The sequence below is a fragment of the Vicia villosa genome, linkage group LG3 (assembly GCF_029867415.1).
Source record: "Vicia villosa cultivar HV-30 ecotype Madison, WI linkage group LG3, Vvil1.0, whole genome shotgun sequence".
NCBI lineage: Eukaryota > Viridiplantae > Streptophyta > Magnoliopsida > Fabales > Fabaceae > Vicia > Vicia villosa.
In genome coordinates this window covers 174,632,581-174,644,698 of record NC_081182.1, presented here as the reverse complement: position 1 = coordinate 174,644,698, position 12,118 = coordinate 174,632,581, and the positions used below count along the sequence as shown (strand labels likewise).

The following is a 12,118-nucleotide window of genomic DNA, read 5'->3' as shown; positions in this document are numbered from 1 at the left end:
CAGGAATCACATAAAGAGTATGCCCAAAATCAGCGCAAGAAGAACTGTCTCAGAAAGTTTAGCATGCAACATCAGAACATGCTCTGGCAAGACATCAGAAGATGGTCAAGCAGAATCAGAACATGGTCTATGGAAGCATCAGAAGAACTTGATATCAGAAGCAGAAACACTGAAGTTTTCATGGTATCACGCTAAGAAGCACTTCAAGGTCAAAAGACAAGAAGATGCTCTGCACCAAGCTGTTTGACTCTGATGATATTCAAACGTTGTTTACACAAACATCAGATCAGAAGCAAGTACAAGATGGCAGGCTACGCTGACTGACAAAAGGAATGTTAGAAGCTATTAAAGGCAAAGTCAGTAGACACAGCGAAAGCAAGGCTCGAGGTAGTTGACAAAAGAGTGATACATTAAATGCAATGTTGTACGGATCACGCAACGCATTAAATGCTCCCAACGGTCATCTTCTCAAACGCCTATAAATAGAAGTTCTGATGAGAAGCTGAATAGAACACTTTGTGCATACATACAGAAACGCTGTCAAATTCAAAAGCTCTCAAACTTCATCTTCAACCTCACTACATTGTTGTTGTAATATCTTAGTGAGATTAAGCTTAAACTTAAGAGAAAAATCACAGTTGTGATAATAGCTTATTAAGAAGCATTGTAACTCTTATAAGAATTTGTTTACATTAATTTGTAAGAACTAGAGAAGATCAAGTTGTGATCGGATTCTCTAGAAAGTCTTAGAGGGTATCTAAGCAGTGAGTTCCTAGAGTGATCAGGTTGTGATCAGAATACTCTAGAAGACTTAGAGGTTATCTAAGTGGAAAACTATTGTAATCTTGTGTGATTAGTGGATTAAATCCTCGGGTGAGGTAAATCACTCCAAGGGGTGGACTGGAGTAGTTTAGTTAACAACGAACCAGGATAAAAATCATTGTGCAAATTGTTTTTATCTTACAAGTTTTAAAGCTACACTTATTCAAACCCCCCCTTTCTAAGTATTTTTCTATCCTTCAAACTCTACCAACAAGACCTCACTGCTCGTCCAACAGTTTGATTCTCCTACATATTTAGAGCTAACATAAATATTGGCCAGCGATAAGTGTAAAGAAACTCAAATACAAAGTTTTATTTTCTTTTCAACTTGAAACATAGAATGGGAGGAATAGCTTTAAACAAAACCAAAAGAAATGTCATAGGCACGATGAAGAATACCTGGTAAAGAGTCAAGGAAACAAGAATGTTGTCGAGTGAATGCAGAACGGAGCAACAAAATTTAGGGCTTTGTATGACTGTTGTCGAGTGAATGTCGTCGAGTCTGTTAAATTTGAAGAACAGAATATTCCCAATCAAAACTCACTATGGTGACAACGTCGTTTGCCGTTTGCGAGGCGGTGAAAGAGAAGACGAAATTCAGAGATGGAATCAACGTAAACCAGTTCCTATGGTGACAGTATAGTCGAATTTCAGAATCAATTTCGTGGAAGGAAGAGATTTTCGTGGAGATTTTCGTGATTTCTGAGAAGCTAGGTTTACGTTTGGGGAAGAAGAAGAAGCTGGTATATCGTGATTTCTGAAAAACTTAATAAACTACGAATGTTTTGTTTTAAAAAATTTAATTTTAAATAACCTACGAGAGCGCTTCTTAAAAGCGCTTTGGTAACCACCCATATACTAGCGCTTTTTAGATAAAAAGCGCTTCGGTAACCTACCCCTTTACCAGCGCTTCTAAAAGCGCTTTGGTAACCAGCCTATAGCAGCGCTTCTACAAAGCGCTTTGGTAACCAGCCCTATACCAGCGCTTTTTAAAAGCGCTTTCGTAGGACCCCCTTTAGCAGCGCTTTTTTCCCTTTATTTTTAGTTTTGTTTTTAGCGAAACCTATAGCAGCGCTTTTTCCTAAAAGCGCTTTCGTAGGGGTGCTGCTAAAAGACAAATTTGGCGTAGTGCAAGTTCAAACAGAAGTTAAGAAATGAACCAGACATGCAAGTCTGAAAGAAATTATGAAATGAAGATATGCAAAGATACCGTTATAGACATAATCATTAGCAAGGCGACTACAACACTCAAAAAGCGCTACTCCCAAGGTTAATTGAAGAAGCTATCCACATGCAGCTCATTGGAGAAAACAAAATGAAAAGCAACACGCAAGCATTTATTGCTCTCTCCAATAACCCAGATTAAACGGCCAAAAAGTCTGAAGATATATATATATATATATTCAAAGTCACTCCTTCGAGAGTGTGTGGTGTGGGCATCAAACAATTGATACATATAAAAAGAACACCAACACAACACGATGAACTCATGCACCGAAGATTAACCAAATTCTTGAGTTCAAATATTTTGTACTAAATATTAGTGAAATATCACAGTTGTGATTAACGCTTTATATAAGCAGTTCTAAACACTATCATTTGAAGTTACTTTGTAACAGTTCCTTGAGAGACCAGTTGGGTCAGAAGTCTCAAGAAGTCTAGGACTAGTTTAGTCTTAGAGGTTTCTAAATAAGTAAACGTTATATCTCGTGGAGATCCCTGAACGGTTTATTATTCAGGTTGTTAGTCACACCAGTTGGTTGTGCATGGTTAGTCATGAGCAGTTGGCTTGTGCAGGTGTTGCTAGGTTGATGAACGTTATATCTTACTGAGATCACTGAACGCTTCATCATCTAGGGTTAGTCACTCGCGGGTAGCTTGTGCAGGAAGTCAGTCACGACAGTTAATCGTGCAGTTGTAATCAGTTTGGTTATAATGGAATAAGTCCTCGATTGAGAGAGGCAAAATCACCTGAGGAGTGTGGAATGGAGGTAGCCTTATTGAGAAGGTGAACCAGGATAAAAATGAATGTGTCTGTTTCTTTCTACATCCTTCATTTAACTCAGAACATTCACGCAGAATATCTTCAAAACTGTATTGAGCAAAGTCAGAAGTTCTGATGATATAAAGAAGCTTAAATGAATGTATATCTCATTGGTTATGCTGTGTTATCTAGAACATGCTTCGGCAACAATGAGTTAAGCATATCCAGAAAATGAGATACTAAGAAGAAAGAAAAGATTTATAGAAACGGAAATTAAATTTTAAAGAACATAATTCAAACCCCCTTTCTTGTGTTTTTCTCCACCTTCAATTGGTATTTCAGCGTGGCTCCATTATTGATCTCAGAATCAAACACTTAACCATGTAGAGAGATATAGAAGAAGAAAAACCATACTGGGTAGAAAACAAAGATTTATTCCTACACTGAGTATAATCAGAAGCTGTCAAAACAAAGATGATCAAAACTCTGAAGAAATTATCTACATATCAAAAGATGTTTTTGGATCAATATGAAATCCTAAGGAAGATCAAAACATCAAGAAGAGCATATACCAGATGAAACAGTCACAATCAAATTAGTACAGCTAGCACAAGCCAGATAGTCAAACTCAGCTCATCCAATCAAATCAAAAAGGGACTATAGTAAAAGATGATTCTTATAAAAAAAAACCTGGAAACAAATGGTGACTACATTCATATCATCAAAGAATCGTGATAATGCATTCCTTGAAGAACACATCAGTGCATCAAACCTGATGAAAATAAATCTCAAAAGTAAGGTAAGATCATTATCCTTAAAATCGATTATTGTAAAGCTAACACTTTGCAGGCTGAAAAAGAATGCTCGAGTCAGGGAAAGAAGATGAGTTGTCTCTCTTCTCCAAAGGAGTCATTCAACATAAACAATAGAAGTTCTTCTTACAACCTCTAAAGATTCTGGAGCAAAGGACAAACTCAACTCAGTACATCAAGAAGATATTCCACTGAAAAAGAAAATGAACCTAAGGAAACCAGATAATTTCCAAAGAAATACATCTGAACTACCTGGTTCAGAAGTTCATAAAATGAAAGGTTGTATCATACTAATCCTAAAATGCGAACACATTTAAAGAGCATAAGTGCAAGGTATGGTGACGAAACACTAGGTAACAGTTCCAATCACTTCATTAGTTATGTACTCACCCTTGATTATCAGTTTCATTAAATGTTTACCATGATTATATCTTTAAAGTCTATGAAAAATCTTTTATGTTTCCCTAAAATTCCAATTATTCCTTTTTATTTTATTTGTTTATTTTATTTTCAACTTATTGCATGCGCTTACAAATAGCATTTGAAAACATTCAGTCTCTTTTTCGCTCCCTTGCATTTTCAAAACCTTATACGCTATTTGATTTCTACTTCTCTTCTTTGCAAAAACTCTCAACCGCACATCAATGGAGTCTGCTTCATCATCCCACAAAAACCCTGCTAACCGCCTTCAAACCCAGGGTTATGTTGAACCGCAAAGGACCATGCTTGTTCCTGTGGATAAATTAGAAGTAATCTGTGAATACATGGTTGATTTGGAAAACATTAAAGAAAACAGACTTGACTTGCTTCCGACAGTTGAGTTTCAAGGATGTGGAAATTTCTTTAATCGATTAATAGGTCCACTTTTCCCTCATCTTGTTAAAGAATTTTGGATTCATGCAGTTACTACACCAAAATTAATTTTGTCAATTGTCATGGGTAAATAGATTGTTATCACAGAAAACCTAATCAGACAGTTAATCGATCTTAAAGGAGAAGAAGTAGTTGCAGTCGCTGACGGAAGACCAGACATGGAAGCAGTTTACACTGAAATCTTTAAGAATGGGAAACCTTCTTCAAAATTCAAGAATATGAAGGAGTATTACCATGTTTGGGCAAAAATCGTCCTGGGCTGTATCTTTCATTAAAAAGCAACAAGCTCCTCAGATTATGTCAATACCGATCAACAATTCCTACTTTACTGTCTCGGTAAAGATATCAAGATTAATCTATCAAACATTCTCTTCAGACACTTGTGGGTTCATGTAAATGAATCCAGAGAAAATCAGAAGGTTAAGTGTCAGAGGGTCTGGATTCTTCTTTCAAGGTTGATTTCAGATATTTTGGCAGGAAATGGCCTAATATATCATTTAGCAGAGGCAAACCTGGTGGAAGAGTTAGAACCAATGTGTGGAAAAACTCTAAGCGGAAAGAATCTGAAGAAGATGAACATCATCAGTGGAATTGTTTGTACGCCTAATCCTTATGCAGCAAGCTTCATTAATAAAAGCAGAGTTCAGATTGATGACTTTCCCATGTTCAATGCTTAAGACACTCCAGAGATCATTCTTAACTTCATCGAACTAAACAAGCAGGCAGGCATACCAATTGATCCATCTTGGCTTCAAGGCAGAAACGACCCCATTACAGAAGTTCAAAAGAAGAAGAAGAAATCTAATAAGAGAAAGGCTGTAGAAGAAGGAACTTCTACCAAAACTTCCAAAGATCAGAAGAGAAAGAAGAAAAAGTATTCAGTTAATCCTTCTAGTTTCATCTCTGTTATCAATTTTGATAATATTGAAACATCTGAACCACTTGAATTTCAATCTACTGAAACCTATGACCACAAATTTTCAAAACATTGTCCATCTCCAACACCTGAACCAGTCTCACCTCAACAAACTTCTGGTCAAAACATTGCACAACTGTTATCAGAAATAAATAATTTTGAACCTACATCAGAACCAATTAAACCATCTCGATCACAAGGAACCAACACCATCACTCAGCAACAAGAAACCCCAATTCCAGCTTCCCGTCTCACAAATTTAACTACCTCTGAAATCCTAGCTGAAAGTGACCTTCAAACTTCCATACTAAGGGAATCCTCACCCGTACCATCTGATGAAACTCAAACCCAACCTAAAATTTCTGCCCTTGTTTCCACACCAACAAATCAAAATACATCATAACTTTCACCCCCAAAAGAACAAGAAAATCCCACACCAAAAGAGAAAGTATCTCTTATTCCTTCAAAGCATGAGACAACACATTCACTATAAAAAGTTTAACCAACTCTTGTTGAAAAAGCCTGTCCAGAAACCTCTGAGACCAGACCACAGTTTTCAAACCAAATCCCATAACCTTACGAATGGAATCAAGGATCATCGAACATCCCTGGCATCATCAGTCCCCTAGCTATGATTATGCTTGATATTCCAATACATAACACATTTGTTATCCCTAAAGCAATCACACACTCGCAACCACACCCAATTGGAACTTCCTCACCTCACTCCCCACAACACAATTCCATTCCATTTTCATCTGAAGTATACATTATTTCATCCTCACCATCACCATAAAACTCACTAGTCAATACAGAAGACTCACACCTGATCACATCAGAAGTATTCACTCCAGAACCCCAACCAACCGAATCGCCTGAAGCTCATCAAGAAAAATCCCTTGAATCTGAACTAGAGCAAACTCTTGGACCAGAACCTGAACAATTCACTGAACCCGAACCAGTACAAACCACTTAACCTTAACATCCTGAACCTACCCCAACAGATGTTGACATGTTATTTAGGAATTTTGAAACAGAGATGCAGGATTGGATTGCAAGACTAAAAGCTGATTATGCAACAAACGAGAGTCCACTGGCCTCAGAAGCCCTTTGGGATGCGTTCAGAAAGAGACTCAACTCTGAATATCTCAAACTCAAGGAAGTATGTTGTACTCATGCTAATGAGAAATTTGCTGAGTATCTAAATGCTTTCATCACACTAGTGATGGATCTCTGGGCGTTAAAGCCTCCTCTAGTGATCAGCAATGCTCCATGTGGTGCAAATTTTGAACACATGGATATCGATGATGATCAAGAAAATACCTTGGCCATAGCAAAACAAATTCCGGTCGAAGTGCGTAAAGATATCTATGAAGGAAGAGTACCAACTTGGTTGATAGATACGGATCGTTTATATCCTAAGATTCTCATTGTCTCTGTGCTTGAAACTGTTCATAGTGACTTAGCTTCCGATCCATCTGCTCAAATGCTAAGCATGCTTAATGAGATGAAAAAGGAAAATGCAGCAGTGAAGGAACGCCTAGACAGGTAGGACAATGCCAACAAGGAATTCAAAATCTGGATGAAGAGACAAGAAGAATCCATAAATGAAATCAAAAACCTTCTGCTCTCTCTGATCCCTAAAACTCCTTAGTTCACGCCGTGTTTTAGATCTTCTGATTATGATCTTCTAACTCTTTTTAAAATTTTGTTTACCTTGTGAATTTCTTTGAATATTGTTGGTGCTTTTATTGGCTGATTGGCATCTATGTTTGGCTAAAACATAATAGCAGCAAAATGTAATACAATGTATAAGTATTTAATTTATAAAAGATCAAAACAGGTGCAAGTAAGATGTTATATGGAATGTCATGACATCAACTCATGACATCGCGCCTGCAGAGCTGGAATGAAGATTCAGTCTGATATTCAACAAATACAGAATATTCGTGGAATATTTTGTAATCCATTATGGCACAAATTCAAAGGTCAAAAGAATCAAGTCAGAATATTGAAGAATCAGATCAGAAGGTTGAAGATTCAGCAGTTTCTAATTTAGGAGATAAATTAGGAAACTTATGATTAAAAGACCTTGATTGTAGCAGAAGATGTCTGCTGATTTGTAACAGCAAGGAATGCTGCGATTTGTAAGACCATGTCCAATTGGGAATAGGTTATAAATAGAAACCTTTGTAACCTAGTTTTATATCGAATAAAATATAGAAAACCTTGTTTAGAAAAGATGTAGTCTTTAGGGTTTCTATAGGTAGACCACCCAGACTGTGGGATGGCTTCCTTGTCCTTCTGTCGCACGCTCGCGAAATGAGAACAAAGTCACCACTAATATATTTATCCCATTGAGGGAAAGGAATATCAGAAAACCTAGAATAAAGAAAGGATAAGAAAAGGTCTTGCAACCAAAGATCGGGTAAGAAGTCGGTTACGCAAGGGGAAGGTATTAGCACCCCTCACGTCTGTGGTACTCCATGGGATCCACTTATGTTTGTTCTATTCTAAGGGTGTATAAATCTAAAGCTTAATGCTAAGGGAATGCATGCAAATGAAAGAGGAAAAAACACGGGGGAAATAAGGTTTATAAATAGTTGTGCTCGCTTAGGCCCCGCGACTTAATGCCTACGTATCCTTTTCAAGAATCAGAGCGCCGTAGTTCGGCTCTTTAGTTTTTGTTTGTTTTTGTGTTTTTTAGTGGACAGAGTTACATTCACAATCTAGCGTCAGGATAGCAGCTCGTTGAATGGAGTCTTACGCGTTACCAGTCTGCGATCGAAAGGAAGCAACATGTCTGATTAAAGGAAAAGAATGCCCTGAAGGCAAGAGGGAGGAGAGAGAAGATTGGTTTGTATTTTTTAGGTGTAATTCCATGATGGACAAAAACCCACTACAAGGCTTCGCATCACTTCCTTACTTTGTTTAGGTCTGAGCCTTTATTAGATATTTTGAAGTGTTTTGGTAGGGTGTCTTTTAAGGGGAATTAATTTGTGACTTGAATTAATTTGTGACTTGAATACACCAAAGCCTACGCCTCAATCATTTCTCTAAATAGCAGGTGAGAACATACATCGAGGCCTACACCTCAATCATTTCTCCCACTAAGTAGAAAAGAACATACATCGGGGCCTACGCCCCAATCATTTCTTTCCCACTATGAAAAAAGAATATTAGCATGATTCGCGTCGTCCTTTTTTAATGTTTTAAAGTTGAAAAAAAAAGGAAAGAAACCTAATCTGATATGAACTAAAAGATGACTCTAAGTCCTAAATTGTCAAGCTAAAATCTACCTAAAGTTATAGGATTTAAGGCTCTGTTTGGTAAGTCAACTTTTCGAGCTTATAGCTTATGTCTTATATCTTATAAACTCATATGATAATTTAGACCCGTTTGGTAACGGTCTTTTCATCACGAGCTTTTAGCTTATTTTATTAGCTTATAGCTTATTTTCCAGACGCTATTTCAAATAGCGTTTTAGCTTATGTCTTATAGCTTATTACTTTTTCTTCCTTTTTTATCCTTATTATTTCAATTAAAATCCATTTTTAACCCTTATAATTTATTTTAATTTAAAATAAAAAATTATATATTAAATATCTTTTATGTCATTTTACATTTATAAGTTAATTGAACCGCTAATTTTACCAAACACTTTGATGAGCTTATAAGCTATCAGTCTCAACCATCCGCTATAAGCTATAAGTCATCCGTCATCAGCCATCACTCATAAGCTATAAGCTATCAGCTAGCTTATCAGTCAACCGCTATTTTTACCAAACAGACCCTAAGGGAAGACTAACCTAAAAGTTATGAATTATAGGTCCTAAAATCTAAGGGAATGTACAAGTGAAATTACAAGATTAATCACAAACAAGCATGATACAAAATTAGTACAAAAATGACTAAAAGAATGACTTGAAAAAATAACACCAAACATGAAAACAAATGATTCAAAATATAGTGCTAAAATGAATTAAAAGATGTTATTTATTTTCTATGGTTTTTATATGACAAAAACAAGAATTTTAGTCAAGCAAAAGAATTGAAATAAAAGTCTAAACTAAAATTTTTGTGATTATTTTCTATGTCTAAAATTATGTATTAAAGGTCTAAAATGATGGTAGAAAATTAGTATTTTATCTACTAAAAGAAACATTAAAAAATCTAAGTAGAACCTAAAAATATTAAATGAAAACAAAACTAAGCAGGGGGTGAACAGTGAAAACAGTGGTGTGATAAGCAGAGGCGCTGGGCCCAGGGTGTTGTTTTTGTTTCAGAATTTTGTAGTAAAACTGAATGGGACATGGGCTCAACTGGGGATGAAACGCAAATTGAAGGCCCAAGGACTCAAATCCAAATCAGATTTTATCAATTGATCCAATAATTTTCAAAGAAACGTATTAACTCAAATGATATTCAGTAATCATTAAATTATTTCCATTATTATTTGTATTAATTCAAATAAAATCAAACTTAATACATTAATAGACATTATTAATACCATACTTTATGTGATTCAACAATATGTTAACATTAGACCTTATATTAAAAAAAAAAAATAATCAGGCAATAGAAATTGAAAGAGGATTTTAGGGTTTGAAAAATGTGACCTCTGAGCTTTCAAACAGATCTTCTTCATCTTTCATGAAGAACACACAACGGCGGCCGGAGGCGAGATTCCACGATTCACCTCGCCGTAAATCCCATAATTCAACCCTTTCTCAACTCGGATGAACGGTGTGGCCCAAGCTTCATCTTTGGAGAACCTCTTCCGACCTTACTCTCCTCTTATTCTTTTGAACGCGACGGCTTTTCATCTCGGACAACATTACGGCGCCGGATAAGGATCACTCTAGGACCGGAACCTCGCCTTCTCCGTCTCTTCTCCGTTCGTTCCTCAACCTACTCGCGGTGGCCGGTCTCTCTTTCTCTCACGACCTGCGGCGGCGCTTGGAATCAAAACACGAGTCATCATCTCTAATTGGAGCTCCCTCGCCATGGTGACCAAAAATGGAGCTATCTTCTCTCTCTGAATCAAATTAAGTCTCAGTCTCTTCTCCTCGTCAATCTCGATCTTCGATTGTAATTCGTTCCCAAGTAAGTGATTCGATCTTTTCGATATTCAATCCGCTTGTGCACCTCTTTTCTTCTTCTGGTCCTCGCGCTTTTCTTGTTGTTGTTTCACCGAGATTTCATCGCGAAGATGATGTTGAAGTTTCTTACAGACTGAAGCTTATTGGAAATTAATGATGAATGTGATGCTGTTGTGATGTGGTTATTGAGTTGTTCTTGATATTCTGAGCTATTGTTTGATGCAGATTGAAGAAGAGCAAGGTTGGTGATGATCGATGGTGATATTGATGATACGACCTGCTGCAGATGTATGGTGTTGATGAAGAGTGATGAAGATTCAGAAGGAGAATAAGCTTTTTACAGGTCTTGTGAAGAGAAAGAGATGAAGAGTGATCGGAGAAAGCTTGAAGATGCATTGAGAAGGTTCTGTTGAAGGTTTTCTAGAAATTGGATAGGAGATTGAAGAATGAATGGAGAGTGGATAATGAAGGTCAAAATGATGGAGAATGGTGAAGGGAGAACAGGAGTGTGGAGATGGATGAAGAATGGTGGAGAGTGAGAAAATGGTCGTTTTGGAAGAATGAAGAGAAATGGTGGAGGAGCTTGAATGAAGGTGGAGAAGCTTGTTATATAGATCTTCTCAGGTTAGTTCAATCTCTGACTTTTGTTGAAACTCAGTTAAATTCTGTTATAGGATTTGTTAGGGATTGTAACTGATTTTGGATGTTAGTTAGGGTTGGTTAGAGACTGTTAGTAACAGTTAGGGATTATGTTACAAATCTGTTTTGACAGTTAAAGTTTGGTTATATATTGGTTTTAGGTGGTTATGAAAGTTAGGTATGGTTCTGTTACATTCGGTTCGTGTCGGTTATAGGCTGGTGAGAGGTTATAAAAGTTAGTTTCTTTCTTTTCTGTTTGTAACTAAATGGTTAGTTACTTCTGTTAGTAACTATAGGTTAGAATGAAAACAGGGACTAATTGTGTAAGAGGCAACAAGTGTTTTTCTTCTGATTTTTCTGAGATTGGCTTCTGATACTGGATTTGCAGGTATGCCGATTTATGATGTCGAAGGTTATTCTACCATTTGTTTTTAATTGTGAGTCTGTGCACCAATTGAAATGTGTATGGTTGTTGACTTATTTGATGTTATGAGTGCAGGGACAACATGAATTTAAAGGGAACACATGAGAGATTCATCATCCAATGAAGATCCTCAATTCTTTACTATTCTTAGGGAGCAGTACTTTAATTTATTTATCTTTTATGTAATGGATACTTTTTGTAACATCTTATTGCATTGTAAATCCCTGTTGAAAACTTGTAATAGTCATTTGCATAGAATTCTTTAGTTTGCTTTCTCTTGAATGACAATGAGCCCTTATGAAATCTCTATGTATCATAAGCAAACCAGCTGATTAAATAAAATGCCTTGCATCATAGCGTACTCCAATTTTTTATTAGAATTCAAATGATGCACCTAGTGTGAAAACCACAACCATATCTCCTTAAAAAAAGCTTTTTGATGAAAGACGGCTTCCATTAAATCTCAATACTCCATGGGATAATTCTAGATACAAAGCCACAAAGAATATCTTTAGCTCAAATGCACAATCCTGAATTCTCACAAGA

The 12,118-nt window shown here is 36.5% G+C and overlaps 1 long non-coding RNA gene across 1 annotated transcript; it reads left to right on the top strand.

Moving 5' to 3' along the window:
- Positions 1 to 9,943: 9,943 nt before the first annotated feature.
- On the top strand, positions 9,944 to 11,806 carry LOC131656933 (uncharacterized). The gene is made up of 2 exons (XR_009300384.1): positions 9,944 to 10,513; positions 10,735 to 11,806. It is a non-coding gene; the product is annotated as an uncharacterized LOC131656933 (long non-coding RNA).
- The last annotated feature ends 312 nt before the right edge of the window (positions 11,807 to 12,118 follow it).